Source organism: Heterocephalus glaber, unplaced genomic scaffold (genome assembly GCF_053883595.1).
Source record: "Heterocephalus glaber isolate CG9 unplaced genomic scaffold, H.glaber_assembly_v1.0 deba00001140, whole genome shotgun sequence".
NCBI classification, from domain to species: domain Eukaryota; kingdom Metazoa; phylum Chordata; class Mammalia; order Rodentia; family Bathyergidae; genus Heterocephalus; species Heterocephalus glaber.
In genome coordinates, this window is record NW_028258200.1 from 2,045,265 (window position 1) to 2,061,935 (window position 16,671).

Below are 16,671 nucleotides of genomic sequence, written 5' to 3' on the forward strand. Positions count from 1 at the left end.
AGAATGAACACTACCTGTATTAATTTCCTGTGAGTGCTCTAAAAGTCACCACAAAAGTGGTGTCTTAAAAGAACAGAAATTTATTCTCTCACAGTTCTGGAGAGGTGACCAAGGTGTCAGCAGGGCTCGGATCCCTCCAAAGACTCCAGGGAAGAATGTGTCCCAGCTTCTTCTAGTTTCTGGTCATTCCCAATGTCCCTTGGGTGGTGGCTGCATCATTCCCTTCTCTGTCTCCATGGTCACACTGTTCTCTATTCTGTAAGTTCTGCCTCTCTTGGAAGACTCGTGATGACATGGCCTAGCTAATAATCCAGAATTAGCTTCTCATCTCAAGAGCCCTAATTTATTTACATCTACAAACTCTTTCTCAAACAAGGTAGCATCCACAAGCTCCAGAGATTTAGAATCCTTCCTTTTGGGGTTGTCTGTTTTTGGGCTCACCACATCACTCTTGGCAGATTTTGAAGACTGGGAGCTTACCTGTTTTGATATGTCCTCAGAGTCTCACCCACGAATGAGAATGAATAGGTAAATTCAGGGAATCTTATTTTCAAATTCTAAGGCATCTTAGCACCACAATGCCCTATTAACATTCCTCTAAAAGAGAATCCAGGACGTTTACCCCACAGACTCCTCAAACACATGAACGGGCTTCATGTGTGCATGGTTCAATGTGAACTACCTCTGACACTATTGTGATCACATTCTATATTATCTTTATGAGTGTAAGGGGCAAATTGGAGTCCATACCAAAACAAGACCATTCTTTACTCAGAGGCAAGACAAAACCACCCATTTTCTTGGAAGGTCCAAGAGACGAGAGTATTTTGAGTCAGCAGATGACCATCTGCTGGAGGCTGAGGTATTAAAGGGAAAGTTCTCTAACTGGTAAGTGGTAAAACAGTCGGGAAGTGGGAGAGGTGGTTTTCTGTCAAGAAACAGGCATTGATCATCAGGAGGAAAAGTTTGAGGGCTCAAAGAACTACCTTCTCCTCACTGAGAGGATTTGGCAAGGAATCTGTGTAGACAACATACAGCCCCAATTAAAAAATCCTACAAATCCAAACATGGAGACGTGACATTCCTGAGCTAAGTCTCAGTCTCTTACCCTGTTTGGAGGGCGAAGGCTCTTGTGGGACTCATTCTGGTCATTCTCAGTTCTTAGAAGAATGTGAGGCACATACAAAGTCACTATGTGCTTAGCCGAATGATAAAAGCCATAAAATTAGGAAAATTGCTTGACTTAGGAGTCCCTAACTAGTCATAGCAACAGGAAGACACAGACTGTGGTGTCTGAAACTTCGTCTCAAATATAAGTCGTGACCTTTAAGGTGCTGAATACAATGCTCAATTTCGTAGCCACTTTACGTGCAACTGATCACACACACCTGTTCTTTAAATACTTCCCTCCCTTGGCTTTCAAGAGACCATACCAACTGGTTTTCTCTCCCCTCATCAGATGTTTCTTCCATTTCCTTTGCTGGGTCTTCCTCTTGCCCTCTGAAGGTCTCATTACTCTGACCTCTGGTCCACCCATGCTTTCTTCTAGGGCCTAGGTGAGTCTGTTCAGTCTCACAGCTTAAAATGTCACCTGTGTAATGTCTAGAATTTCTATCCACAGCCCCATCTTCTCTTAACTCCAGATGTGCGTATCCAACTGCCTGTTTGACATCTTCAATTAGATCCCTAATAGACTGTAAACTGTAACATGATTGAAACAGAACTCTTCATTTCTCCCACTTAAGATCAGCTCCTCCTCCATCTCCACCTCAGTAAATGGCAGTTTCATCCTTAAGAGTTGTTCAGCCTAAAAATCTTAAAGTCAAGCTTAACTTTTTTTCTCTCCCACTCCATACCAAACCCATGGGGAAATTCCACTGGCTCTACCTTCAAAATCTGTCATCCAGAATTCAACCACTTGCCCCCATATCCATGAAAGCATCCTATCCAAGCCCCCTATCTTTACACAGGTCACTAAATCTCCCAACTGCCCTCCCTTTTCTTTCCTACACCCTGTAATCTGTCATCACATAGCCTCCATGTCACGTCATGTCATCCTTCTACTTTCAGCACTCTAAAGGTTTCCTTTCATTATTATGAAACTGGAGTTCTCACTTGTGGTCAACAAGGCCAGATAAGTGCCCTTTCTAGTTTTATTTCCCATTCCCTTAATTCCAGCTTTCTCATTACATAGGCCTCTTTGCTGGCCTCATCAAATTACTAAACTGAAAATGTAAGACACTAGAGCTTATTATAAAATATAACACAAAGAGGTGATTTGAGACATCAGTAACATAAAGTGTGTTTGCAGTAGAGTCCTGTGTTTAATGTGTACAGGGTTTCAACTTTGCAAGATGAAAAGGGTTCTGGATATGGTTGGTGGTGAAGGTTGATAATAATGTGAATATACTATTTAACACTACTGAATTATACAGTTAAAAGTTTATATGTATCTTACCACAGTTAAAGATAATTTAAAAATCATTTAGGCATACATATATATATATATATATATATAAAATAAGTCTGAAGGATAGGCACAAAAATGGCTAATTATCTACAGGTAGTAGGATTACAATCTTATTATAAAAGAGTACTTCTAATTTGTCTATCTTATGTGCAACTTTAATATGTTATATAATAAAAATACATATAAAGTGGCACATGACCTTATACCTAGTATGGCAATAATATTTGACTACATACAAAATTCAGAAGCAAGCAATGTGTCACCAACTATAGACCATGTGGTCACTTTCAATTAACTTATCTCCACAGCAACTGGATAAGGCCTTTAATTTAAATATGGGAGCATTCAGGATCTCAAGTATAGACTCAGTTGAGAATCTAGATGCTACCTGTCTGACACAGGCCAATCATGCCACAGATGAACAAGCTGTTGTAAAATTCTACCTTTATAAGGTGTCATTTGATAATGTGGCATCTCTTGACATAGACCAAGCTACAGAGCTGCAGCCAGTGTATAATTAAGGGTTTCAGACAGACTGAGGTTTACTTCTGCCAAATGTCATAAAATATAACCAAAGGACAATTTGTAAAGCCAGTCCATGGAGTGAATTATTTTTTCCTACAAGGTTTGAGGAATAGATAAACTATTCTGGTAACCAAACCACAAACCCCAGTCTCATCATTGGATAGGAGACAATGTCAAGACCCAGAAAAGTGAAATCACTTGTGTTGGGAGCAATGCTACATAATTCTAGGAAAAATCATTTGAGTAGGCCTAGTTCTCATGCCTACAGCCCAGCTAGGACATTCCAGACATAATTGCATTTTGGCCTCTGGTCACAACTGAGACCTGAGTGATCCCCCCGGGGATGTTGCAATCTCCAGGACAAGACCACACCTGCGGGAGACGCCAGAGAGGAACCAAATCTTCATCTGCATAATTCCTCATTGTTCTTAGATTTCCACTGCCCCCCAGGTTTCTGTTACACCTTGTTTACCCCAATGTGAAGTACTGAACTCTTTTTCACTTGTTCCATCTGTTTCTCCGATGTACTGAATAAAAGGTGCTGCAAGCTAGGGGTCTTTTGTCTTTGCTGCCCAGAGCAGCACTGATCAGGCCCAAAGCTCAGCTTCTTCTCGGTCTCATTTTTCTACCTTTCCTGTAATTCGCCGTGTGCTGCCGTGGCTCACAGGAGACCAGGACTCACTGCAGAGGTTCTGGTAACGTCCCCTTCCCCTGTCCCCTACAACTTGTGTGAAGTCACAGTCCTAGTTTGTGGAAGAGCTAAAACTAGACTCCAGAAATCTTGATCCCTTCATCTAGTGCTTTTAAAACTTAGAGCAATGGCAATAAAGTGAATATTACAATAAAGTAAGTTACAAGAATTTTCAGTTTTCCAAGTTACATTTATACCATACTATAGTCTATTAGTTGTGCAATACATTACATATGCACATTATATAACAATGTACAAACCTTAATTAAAAATATTATATTGCAAAGAAAATGTTCATGGTCATCTGAATCTTGGTGCCAATACACTTGCTGCACACAGGGTTGCTATTAACTTTCAATTTGTAAAAAAATGCAGTATCTGTGACATACAATATAGCAGTGTGCAATCAAAGTATGCTTGTCTATTCTTTGGAAAAGAAGAACCAGAAACAGTCTGAAGATAGCTACAACTAGAAATGGCCTTTTCTCTGATCTCTGTCTTCAAACTGGTCCTACTGGTACCCTTTGTCTTGATCTTTGGTGACAACCTTAAAGTTTCCATAGCTTTTCTTTACAATTTCAAGAACCACTTCACTTTTTTTTTGTTTTTTTTGGTACCAGCGATTGAACTCGGGTCCTTGCGCTCGTGCAGCAAGCAGTAGAACCACTTCGCTTAAAGCTAATTTTCTGGTGTTAAAACACTTTTAATCTGGTCTAACTCAAATCTTCAACTTCCTCTCTGGTTCAAAGCTCCTCTGGTCCTGGCCTGATGGGACCCAAAGGCTAAATGGCCCATAGGCCATAGCTCTGGGGTTGCTGGAGGCCTTGCAGGCACCTCCAGAGTGTCTGCATTGGGGGCTCTTGGTCCCCTCTCCCCCAAATTGGGAGACTGAGGGACAGGCCATTTTGCTCTGCTACACTTTGCTCAGGGACCCAACTCCTTCCTTACACAGACTCCTGGTGGTCAGATCAATTCAACCCTTTTCATCGGTTTTGGGGAATTGTGCCTAGCTGTGCCTTGTCAGGAGGTGGAACTACTCACCACTGGACATCTTCACAGCATGCTGTGAGAGGCAGCCTGAATGGGGTGGTGCAGGAAGAGACACTTCTCCCTGAGACAGAGGGAGAGTAATAGGAGGGGATCCTGGGGACAGGGGATCTGCTGTGGGTTGCTGAGAGGAAGGGCTGCCCCATGACCACCCCCTCACCCTCTGGACTGACAGGAAAGTGATAGGTCTCCCACCACCTCAGCAGCTATTAAGTACAGTAGCTGCCCTCTTCCTATGGTGCCTTGCCCCCTCCCCTGTGTGACATCAAGCCAAGATGGTTGCTCCCACCAAAGAACAAACCCTTCTTCCCAGCATGCCCCTGTTCCAACCTAGACAGTAACCTAATACTTGCTCACCTCCTACCACCTAGTGACATCACCGGCTCCTCCATTCCCTAGTCACTACCTCACTCAACCCCGCCTCAGCCCCTACAAGCCCCACCCCAGTCTCTATAAAAGACTCTCCCTGCCCCAGCCATATTGCTTTTGTCTCTCCTTTGTTCAGAGACAGCCCGGCAGATCTATTCCCCTAATAAAGGCTTGTTGTGGCCTGGTCTGGTCTTGGTCTTCGGCCCTTTTACCTGACATTTCTGGTGCCGTGACTCGGATGGTAGATGGTCCATTAAGGGACGATCCCCCGCAGGACGGGGTTGATTGACCTTTTGGCCATCTCCAACGGACCTATCTGCCGTTGCCAGGACCCTCCGGGGCTTTCTACCTTTGCCATTGCTGACGCTACACATCCACACCGGTCACCAATGTCTGGGTGAGTAGGGAGTTCAGCCTCCCTCTCGTCGGGTTCTCTGTCTCATTCTCTCTCCCTCCGGGGACTTCTCAGAAATCCAAGCGCTTGGTCAGAGAAACCCCCACGGCCTCTGGGCCCGGGACCGTGCCCCTGGGAGACGTCCCATCGGCCCGCCTCCTCTCGTTCTCTCCCTCTGGGAGACTCACTCGGAGATTGTCAAAGGAGACAAGGATGCTTCTCCCCTTTGTCTTTCTCCCCAGGGGCTGCCTCCTCCTCACCCGCTCTAATCAGGGGGCCCAACAATCCAAACCCCGCCCCTCAACGCCTCTGGGCTGCCTTCTGGCACAACTCAAACCCCTCGGATTGTTGGGACCAGACTTTAGGCCAAAAAGATTTGTTTTCTATTGTAATCAGGTTTGGCCTCAGTATAAATTAGATAATGGGTTTCCACGCCTCAAAAATGGCACTTTCAATTTTAACATACTGTGTGATTTACACAACTTCTGTCAGTGCAATGGCAAATGGTCAGAAATCCCCTACATACAAGCCTTTTCTACCTATGCTCTTAACCCTCCCTCTGTCAAACCTGTTCTTCTCAAGTACTCCTAGCCTGAGCCGATCACTCACCGCTCATACCTCCCCCACTTTATAACTCTGTTGATAAGAAAAAGTTTTAAAGCTTAATAGATTAGCTATTAAAGTAGTTGTGGAAGCAAACTAAGTAGTGTATCCCTTTAAAAACTTGCATTAGCCCATTGCTTCTGCTGTTCAAAGTGAAGGTTATATAGCTTCTTTGATTTGTAGCTCCACTATAGATAACATCCTAACTAAAAAATGAAGTGAAAATCCTTGAACAAACTTGTGATATATGTGCCTTAATTGTCATGTGTTTAGGGCTGTAATCAGTGACAGAAACCACCTGTGTCTAACCATTAAACAGGAATTAGAACTTTATTTACTTAACAAAGACCACTAGGGATGAGATAATGATGGACAAAAGTATAAAATGTTTATAGTGAGTCGGAGACAAAATATTTAAAAAGCTATAAGTAAAAGATATATTTTTGATATAAAAGGATTTTATATGTTTGTCTTATTAGCAGGACAAGACCAAAAGGCCTAAGTACATCAAGAAGGTGTGCGAAAGTGATTTATAAAGGAAATATATGTTTACTTGTTGGTTTCAAGTTTATTATAAAAGGTTTACAGGAATAGAGGTTTCATTCCTTCTGATTTTAATTCTACAAGAGATCTCTGTTAATTGACTTACAAAAAGTTTTAAATAGTCTTATTTATAATTATAAACCTAAAATTATAAAGAGATTATAATTCCATTGGGCTAAATATATTTGAGTGCACTCTAGTTTTAGAAATTGTCTTATATCTTTGTTTTTGTCCAATCCTACAGCTGTTTTATTTATAGATAAAGGTTATTAAGTTCAAGGCATGCTCCCCTTGGTGAACAAAGGAGCAGCCGCATGGAAATATTTTCCAGTCTTTGTTCACTAGGGGGACCTCAACAGTTTTCATCTTACAAGAGACTGACCCAATAGTTTTCATAGCCTTATAAAAGACTTACAGGAATAAATATTATTTAAATATATTATTATACTGTTTATATCAATTGTCATCAAAGGGATAAATTCTAAATATGTTATTATGGTGTGCTTACACTGGCCATTTTCAAAGGACTAAATATCCTGTAAAAAACAACAATAACAAGGTTTTATTTTTTCTAGTGTACTAAATGTATTTATACTTTCTTACTGTACAGGTTTTCTAATATTTGTTTATGATAATAACCTCTTTTTGATTCAGATATTTGCCTTTTCATACACTCTAGCTATTTATGATAACAGATACATATATGGGGTATTTTCTTTAGATGGTATCCTATCAAAAGATTATTTATTTATTTTTTTAAAAGATAATTTAGGTAAAAACTTTTGGTGTTTTAAAAAAAATGAGTACATTTAATGATGGCTATTTTATATCAAGATGGACATTTAAATGTGTTACAAAGGTAAAGTCATCATAATTGTCATGTTAAAATATTATTTGTGGCTCTTTTTCTGTTAATATTCTACAGGAATTCAACTACTAAAAAACAACCATGACTGATGACAGTAACAGTTCTCTATATTTTAAATTCCAAAATGTTTGTTATTCAGGTAAAACTATAATAGTTAAGTTCATTATTCTTGTTACAATGCTAACGCTATTGACCTTCTCTTCTGGGTGTTCAACAACTAAAGTTTGGAGACCAAAACTAAAAGGTAACTGGGCTATGAGGACAGCCAATATTTTGGCCCTGGCCCCCTCAAGGTCAACAAAGTTCCAGGACATGAGGGAACCTTCTCTACAGGGTCCTACATCTTTGGTAAGTCACTCAACCTCCTAACCTGGGAGATTGCTGGACACCAGAGGACAATGTACTGTGTGCCAAAGGAGGGTCACCAAGAAAAAACTCTCCACTGCTTTCACTGAAAGCAACTTGGTCAAACAAGGCCATAACCCATCCAGATGGCTGACACTGACAGAGAAGCAGAGAGGCACTATGCATGGTTCCAAAGTAATGGCCTGGGGAGACTTAACTGACCTTAATAGATAACAAGAGGTTCATATTGATTGACACAGGTCTCACTTTAACTTGGTCTTAAACACCCAGCAGAAAAAATAACCAAAAGAGGCACAAAACAATGACATAATAATAAAGCTAGACTTCAGAAAAATTAAGACATAGCCCACCCATTAAAATCTTTTGGTTCACTCATGACACAGCCATTTCAAAAAGACAAAACTTTGGGTACTAAATAGAAGCAAAAATCATTAATTAGCTACAAGTGTGTACAGATTCTTTTCAAAAAAAATTAAAAGAAGTTATTTACAGGTAACCAATCCTAGAAACCACTGGTCTCCAGATCTCTCCTTTTAGATAAGTGTTTTTCTGATTCTGTGATAACTAATTAACTTTCGTGTAATGATCAAAAAAAAAAAAAAAACCATAAAGTAAGAGTATTGAGAAAAAATCACGTGCTTGTCAGCAACAGTCAGGATAAGTTCTATACCAAGCAGCTACAAGATTTATTCCTTTTAAAATAATGTACATCCTTGTTCTCTGTTTATGATGCCTCTTCTCATTGTGCTCATACTTTCTGGATACCTACCCGTGTCTAAAAAGATCAAGCCTTTTATGCTACACTTGATCACCTTAAGTCGTCCCGTGTCCTTGTTGAGGTTATCAGTTCTCTTTATTTTTAAATATATCTAGGAGGCCTCCAAAAACTGAGAGATACAGGAATAAAACTGTCCTGGCCTTGAATTTAAAGAAGAAGTCAGGTTCATAGTAACACTACACTCATCGGTATGTTGGCCTCCAAAAGACATTTGCTCAGTTACATACACCTTTTATATTCCCCCCCAAAAAAAGGATTATAAAGATTATATAAATTGTGTTTATCACTTTTCCACTCATTCTCTAAGAGCAAGGACATGACACATGGGCCCTTAGATCAGGAGCTATGATCTCTTCCATAACAGTCTCTTACTTCTATAACAAATGAGCCCCTAAACATCCAGCTGTCTCTGTAAAACCTATGTAAATAATAAATAAAAAATTACATGTCAAATGAAAAAAGTTAAAACTCAATGGGCCAGATAGATATGCCCCCCAAGGTACTAATCAATAGTGGGGTACGTTTGGTTCCTGGAGCTCATGGCTCACCTGGCTATTACTACTCTTGGGACCCCTCAGTATTATCTGTTTAATTCTCTGTTTTGGACCGTGCCTGGTTCGCTGTTTTCAAAATTTCTTGCAGAAACGATTGAGGGCATTCACCAGCCAGACAGTCACGGAGTTCATCATGGCAGGGTACCAGCCAGTACGACAAAAGGAAGAGGTCCCCACTTGCCACGGGCCTCATCAGATCCAGGTCTAGCCCCGATCTTCGCCCCTTGTCAGCAGGAAGCAGCTCCAGAAGAAGAGACCTTCGCCCAACTGTCATAAAACAAAAGCCTGGAATGATAGGTCTCCCACCACCTCAGCAGCTATTAAGTACAGTAGCTGCCCTCTTCCTATGGTCCCTCCCCTGTGTGACGTCATGCCAAGATGGTTGTTCCCACCAAAGAACAAACCCTTCTTCCCAGCATGCCCCTGTTCCAACCTAGACAGTAACCTAATACTTGCTCACCTCCTACCACCTAGTGACATCACCGGCTCCTCCATTCCCTAGTCACTACCTCACTCAACCCCGCCTCAGCCCCTACAAGCCCCACCCCAGTCTCTATAAAAGACTCTCCCTGCCCCAGCCATATTGCTTTTGTCTCTCCTTTGTTCAGAGACAGCCCGGCAGATCTATTCCCCTAATAAAGGCTTGTTGTGGCCTGGTCTGGTCTTGGTCTTCGGCCCTTTTACCTGACAGAAAGACCCTGAGGGTAGCTTCCTCCCAGGGACCAAACAGATTGGGTGGCTGTCCTTCACCTGCCATGTAGCACTGACAGATACCTTCCTTCCTTCCAGGGCCCAGTTTCCCCATCTGTAACACAGGGAGATTTTGTATTATTTGTCATCATTTGGACTGCCTAGTGCTGAAGCACCCCTCCTTTTGGAGGACTCCCAAGGTAGGTGGCTGGCAAGCGGCCCGTCCCCCACTCTGGAAGTCCTGGGAAAGGGGCCTGCTGTGGAACACAGCAGGAATGTGACCTGGGCTCCCCGCAAAGCTGTGGGACCCTTCATACGGGTGCAGTTGTCTCACTGTGGTGGGGTGAGAGACCTCAGAGTAAGGCAGCACCATGGGCCTGGTGCCCAGGGTGCTCTTGCTGCCAGGCCACTGTGCATCTTTTCTGAGTTGCTTTTCCAACATCTTATGATTCTATAGAAAGGCCATGTTCTTCCGTCATGAATATGTTGGCTCATCTCACAATTCCCTGTCAGTTCCTTTCTTCCTTGTCTCTATACTACAGCCCAGAAGGCAAAGTACTTGAATTCTCAATGTGTTCAGATCTGGTCATGTGATATGGTTCTGATTAATGACATAAAAGAATATGTTCCTTTCTCGATATGAGTCAAAATTCCTACTGTGTATGAAATACAGTACTAAATGCTGAGGACATTTTTTCGAAGTATAAATCCCAGCTGGTGTCCTTGAGAAATCTGGTGGAGGGAGATGGGCTCCTTGCCTAAGGGAGGGTGGCTTAGGTTACAATGCCTTACCTGACTCTTCCTCCTCTGCTAGGGAAGGAGGGGCCAAGCAGGAAGGGACCAGGGTGCCCTGCGGGAACTGCAGGGGTGAAGGCTCAGAATCGGGCACACACTCGGAAGGGGCAGGGACTAAAAGGAGCTCCATCTTAGGAACCTTGTCTATCAGGAGGAGTGGGTTTATTGGGAAGATACAGGGGATCTGAACAGGAAGTCACAATGGTCAAAAGTGACATTTAGCTCCTCTTCTCCCCATTTCACTGATAAGGGTTAAATGGCTTATTTTTTACAGTTAGCCCATGCTCTGCCCACCCACCAGGCTGATTTCTGGCAGGGCAAGTGGGCGAGAGGGCAGAAGACAGACAAATATAGAGGAAGGAGCTGCCAAGACAGCATTTCGGGGAGTGGAAGAGCAGAAGGGGTCAGCTGCTGTTGAGCCATCAGGAATGAAATCTTAGAGATGGCCATTGGATTTGTGATAAGGCAGTCACCTGCAACCTTTGTGAGTTGTGTTTCAGTAGATGGGTGGGGACAAGAGTTCCTTCTAGAGTACCAAGTGGGGAGTGATATCAGATAGAGCCCTTGGGAGCCATCGGCAGTGAAAAGACAGGAAGAAATGGAGACAAATTTTCAAGTTTATCTTCTGAGAGTCTCCCAGAATAATAGGATGTTTTCTTTATCTGAAGGAGTGCAATGTGTTTCATCCCCTTCCTTTGTTTTGATGGACAAAAATAACAAATTTTAGCAATCCTGGTAAGAAGACTCAGCAAGAATCACAGAAGTTTTTTAAAAATGCTGTGTTACATGCAGATAAAATGCAACAATTTTACTATTTGGAGGGAAACTATTAGGGAGGAAGGCTTTGAGATCTTACACATTGCGGTGGCTGGACACATGGCAGTTCTGTCACTGCAGTTAGGGGACTCTGGATGAGATAACTTCCTCGGACTTGTGCTGAGCCAAAGGAAAGCAGATGAAAGCACTGCCTGCGTTATGGCCTGACTCAGAGTCCAGCCAGTACTCCGAAACAACTGGGCTGAAAACATACAACTTGTCAAAATTCTTTAATGAGCAGTGGGAAATGCAGTTATGGGCCTCGGTCCTAACTCCTGGATGATCCCTATTACACATCAAAAGTAGTTTTAGGGAGGCTTTGTTTTGTGAAGGGGAAATTCCCCTGATGGCAGGTAATTCTGACCATGGAGAGCAGCAATTTAATTAGAGCCACCCGGAGGAGGGGAGGGAGAGGAAAAGGAAGATGAAGAGAAGGGGAGGAGGGGGAAGAGGAGCAGTGGAAGGAGGTTGCTCTGTGCCTCAGGAGTAGTTTTGTCAAGACTTCCTGTGACTGTTAACTCCCTTAGGCATTCTAGTGTAGTCCTGTCTGAAGTTCTAAGACTAAATTCTAAGACTTAGTTAAGTTCTAAGACTTAGTTCCCAAAGGCCCTATGATTTTGCTGCAGCCCAAAGACACTATTGGAAACTACAGATGTATGAAAGATGTGGGGACAGGGTCTGAGATTGCTTGGGCCAAAGGAACCTCAGGCTCCTTTGGTGACGGCTGATAGCCCAGGTCGGCACCCATGAAGGTATTTAACCTTTAAGAAACAGCAAGCTACCGCAGGCAATGCTCAATTAACCCACCTGGGTGAAAAACCACAGAAGAGACCAGTTTCCTTTCCTTCCTACTGACCCAGGGCACTGGGAAAGCTGGCAGTGCAGAAGCAGACTGGAGTCTCCCTCTTTGGTTCCTCAAACACATCATGAACTCCAAGTAGGGGCTGTTCACTGCAGCCTCTTTCCCATGCACCCCAATCCAAGGTGACTTTCTTTCCATCTTCTTGCTCCTGCCCTGATGCTGGCCACAAAGTAAGACAATCATCCTGGTTTTCTCCACTTTCCTTAATGTCCCCTCTAAATGACACATAAAGCCTTTCACTGCTCATGCAGGTAACAGTAAGGGATAACAAAGCAAGAGGCGTGGCAGCCAGGGCTGGAAGGATTCAGGACAATACAGTGACTATCAGTTCTCACCCTCTGGTGGCAAGCAAAGCCCCTGTCTTTGGGAAATTCATTCTATAGGGGATGTGACCAAGGAACTTAGTAACACCTGAATGCAACATGGTCAACACAGCAAGGCAGGGAGGATAGGCAGGAACAGCTGTTGGGGGGTGCTCTGAAAGGCGTAGTTAGATGTCAAGCCAAGCCTACAGGAGGAACACTGGCATGTGCGGGAAGAGCATCGTGGGAGAAGAAGCCACTAGTGATAAGGCCCCGAGGCAGGGGACAGCAAGGAGGCCAGGGTAGAGGGAGCAGAATAGGATGGGAGGCCAGTGAACTTGGGAAGGAGAACACATATCCTCCTGGAATTGGGGCAGCAAAAGCCATGGAGCTGGAGTCTGAGCCACACTGACTTGGACTCTCAGCTGTGCTCTGGTATTGGGTATCTTGGCTCCCCACTCCTCATTTCTAAACAATTGGCCACAAAGGCTCCCTGCAAAGGGTGCAGAATGTGACACTCCCTCCCATAGAACACAGCACATGCCAGGTCCTGTCTACGATCACCAGCCCCTGCCTCTTTGCCTGGTTACAGGGCTTCTCCTATCTAGTGCCCACTGTGGTGGAATAGATGGTGTTTAAAGTAGGACATTTTTAGAGTTCCAAAAGGTCCAGTATGCATTATACCAAGTCCAAGAACAGACTTCATCTAGGTATAGTACAGTACCACTGACGTACAGTACCACTGACAAACAGTAACATTTTAGTTTCTGCATTCAAAAATCTGGAGGAATCCACACTGCACTGCTCATGGTGGTCATCGCTGAGGGCTAAGGTTACCAAAGATTTTTGACCACTGACTTTCAACTTTTTATAATTTAGAAATGATTGAACATTCTACAAGGAACACAAACACAAATCACAACACAGGCTTGTGTGGATATAGAGGAATTGACCTCCTGGCCCTGTCTGGTATCAGTACTGTGTAGCATCCATCTCACACTGCACCCAAGGCACCTAGCGTGATCACTGTGGGAATTCTTACAGCTTCTCTGGGGGGAAGCTGGGAACACAGAAGCCCAAAGGCAGAACGAGGGCCCTCAGATGAGACCCAGACCAGAGGAGAAGGCCCGGGAAGGAATAAAGCCTGAGGTGGCCCTTGGCTATCATCTACACACTCCAGTGGATTCCATTTAAAAGGGGACAGAAAGTGAACCATTTTCTAAATAAAATGAAAATTTGCCATGGCTGCTACTAAGGAAAGAAATAGAAACTGATGAAAATCAAGTATTTCAAAGTAAGCTGACCGTGAACTTCTTTTGTGATTTGAGACTGTTGATGTTGGAAAGACAATCCTTTTTTTTTTTTTGAGACACGGTCTTGCTATGTAATTCAGGCCGGCCTTGAACTTACTATGTAGCCCAGGTGGGCCTCAAACTCACAACAATTCTCCTGTCTCAGCCTCCCAAGCAATGTGATTACAGGCGTGCACCACCAAGCTTGACCCAAAAATTTCATTTTAGACAATACTAAATTAAGGAATACTATGAGAAAAACTACATTTCAAAGCTAAGTAGCTTGTAAGGCCAGTCAAGGGAACACAGATATCACAGTTCCCAGGGTCTTTACTCAATGGGATCAAAATGTGCATTATAACCAGTGAGTTCTGTATCTTAGAAAACTGAGTTCTCTCTTCCCTCCAAAAATACACTCTTGGTGAGGGGAATACAAAATTATGCTTAGTATCCATAATGGCCCATACGGCTTTTCCCAGTTTAAAAATACATTTAAAGGGAAAAAATGTAGTCTAGACTCATTTTTACTCCCCTGAATTGCCCTTTGTACCAAAAGGGGTGCCTGGCTCCTGTATTAAACGAAATCCTGCTGGAATGGGAGGCAGTAGACTAGTTTATCCCTCACCTGAGATTTTATGACACTCCTAACTGGAGGGGAGAGGGATGCTTCTCACAGGAAAACCCACCTCTTTTCTAGGAATCAAGCAACGCCTCTCTGCTTTCTGTTCCTTCCCCAGTACAGTACCATCAGGCTTCCACTTGAGATTGTCTGATCACAGGCTGGAAATTCCCCAGGGCAGAAAAATTCCACCTCGGCACTTCTGTAAGCATCAGGCAATGCACTCTTCCAAAACTGAGTGTTTTCCATGAGGCAAGGCTGCTATACAGAATGGTTTACTGTTAACAGAACACAGTCCTCTATAGTGGCAAAGGTAACATCCTGGCTGCTCTAAAAGCAGTTACACTGCCCAAAGAAGAATACAGCTCATAGAATTTTCAAGAGACAATCTTATATTTCCTACTTAATAGTATTCATCAACTGATCATTAAAAGCTATAATTTCAATGGGATGTACTTTTCAAATAATTGCTTATACTGTATTCACCTATGGTGTACCTTTCTTTTTAAAAAAAATATGGAACACTTCACAAATTTTCATGTGATCCTTGTGCAGAGGCTATGCTAATCTTCTCTTTATCATTCCAATTTTAGTATATATGGGTCCAAAGTGAACAAACCTATGGTATATCCTTCTCACCACTATCTCAATAGCAAGAATGTGTAACAAAATCAAAAGCCTGTCTATAATAATGTATTTGCCCCCAAAAATGTTTAAATACACATCCATAGTTGAATGCACACATTCCAATAAATTTGAATGAATAATTGATACAATTATAAAGAGATGAGCTCATGGTCCATGGCTGGTCTGGATTCTTTCACCACATTAAGGCACACACACAAAAGTGTGATAGTGTTGTTATGATGACTAGCAGTGAGACCAGGAGATAACATGCAGAAATGAGATCGTGAAAAACGTGAGCAATCATTCTACCTGATTCATATACACTTTGTAGGTTTAAATCAGGAGTGAAACAACGTATGAACTTAACTGCTTATGTAGGAGAGTTTAACAGAAGGATGTCTTAAAGTCCATTTTAAAAAGCAGGTTTAGTGCCCTCTCAAAAAAAATTCCATATAGGCCCATTCTGAAACAGCAGTTTCTCTTAATGGAAAACCACAAAAATGTTGGTGTGGAATCTATGAAAAGGAAAACCAGACAAATTGGTGTGTTCATGCATATGTTTGCACAATGGGGTTAAAGACTGTCCTCCTTCTTTCTCCCTCACTCCAATAATTAGGTGCAGTTGAGGCTGCATCCTTGCCATGTCCCTGACAATGTGATCTTGGGCAAGTCAGTTAACCTTTCTAAGTCTTAGCGTCCTCATCTTCAACATGGTGGTAACAGGTTGTGAAGACTCAGGCAGATCATGCATAAACAGCTCTAGCTCAGCACTTGGTATACACGAGCACCCTTGTCGTTAGATGTCGCACTATGATCCAGCCCTCATACTCCAACATCTTGTAATAATCATTTGATTCTACACTTCTAGCTCTTACTGTTCTTTTCATCACATTATTTTGGGGCAAGTAACAGGTAAGCGGTTATATACATCACACTTTTCTGACTGCTGCTCAAAGTAAGTGAACAGCCAGGGAAGTAGGCAACACATACTTAAAAGAAATTCAGTCCTTAGAATGCAATGTTACAGGTATGCATATGGAATACAAACTGTATTATTTCAAACTATGTCATCTGAAGCATCAAATCATGGATTTTATTTTAAAAGAAAAAATGCCAAATAGCATTAAAGGAGGATAGAATAAGCCCACATGGGCCTACTGCCATCTCAATATTGAGAACTGGGAATTGGGGTGGAGTATAGGGCTTTCCTGGGGTCTGACTTCCAACAGGTGGCTAGTTTTAGTCATCTTCAAATGCAAAATCTTAATGAGTTTGAGTATGCAAGTCTCAGGGATTTTGTTCAAGGCCGCTCTTGGGAATCCACGGAGGCAGTTCTCCGGGTCTAAGTCTCCCTGGCAAGTTAGCAAGCAGGGACCGCTGTAGCTTGAACCTGTGCCCTGAACAGGGTTCTGGCCTGACAGTGAAAACCCACTGTCCTTCCCAGCCAGCCCAGCCTGCTC

At 42.8% G+C, this 16,671-nt stretch overlaps 1 protein-coding gene and 1 non-coding gene across 4 annotated transcripts in view; both read right to left on the minus strand.

The window, feature by feature from the left end:
- Window positions 1-16,671, minus strand: part of Tmem266 (transmembrane protein 266) — a 113,043-nt gene that overhangs the window by 95,347 nt on the left and 1,025 nt on the right. Inside the window, exon 1 of one of the 3 annotated variants that reach the window (XM_004872087.4) lies at window positions 14,652-14,845. The exons of the other annotated variants lie outside the window; for them this stretch is intronic. The gene's annotated coding sequence lies outside the window, so the exon portion shown is untranslated. Of the gene's footprint in view, window positions 1-14,651; window positions 14,846-16,671 lie in introns of those variants that run through there. 3 annotated transcript variants of the gene reach the window in all.
- LOC147828346 (U6 spliceosomal RNA) lies at window positions 15,095-15,201 on the minus strand. The gene has a single exon (XR_015450952.1). It is a non-coding gene; the product is annotated as a U6 spliceosomal RNA (small nuclear RNA).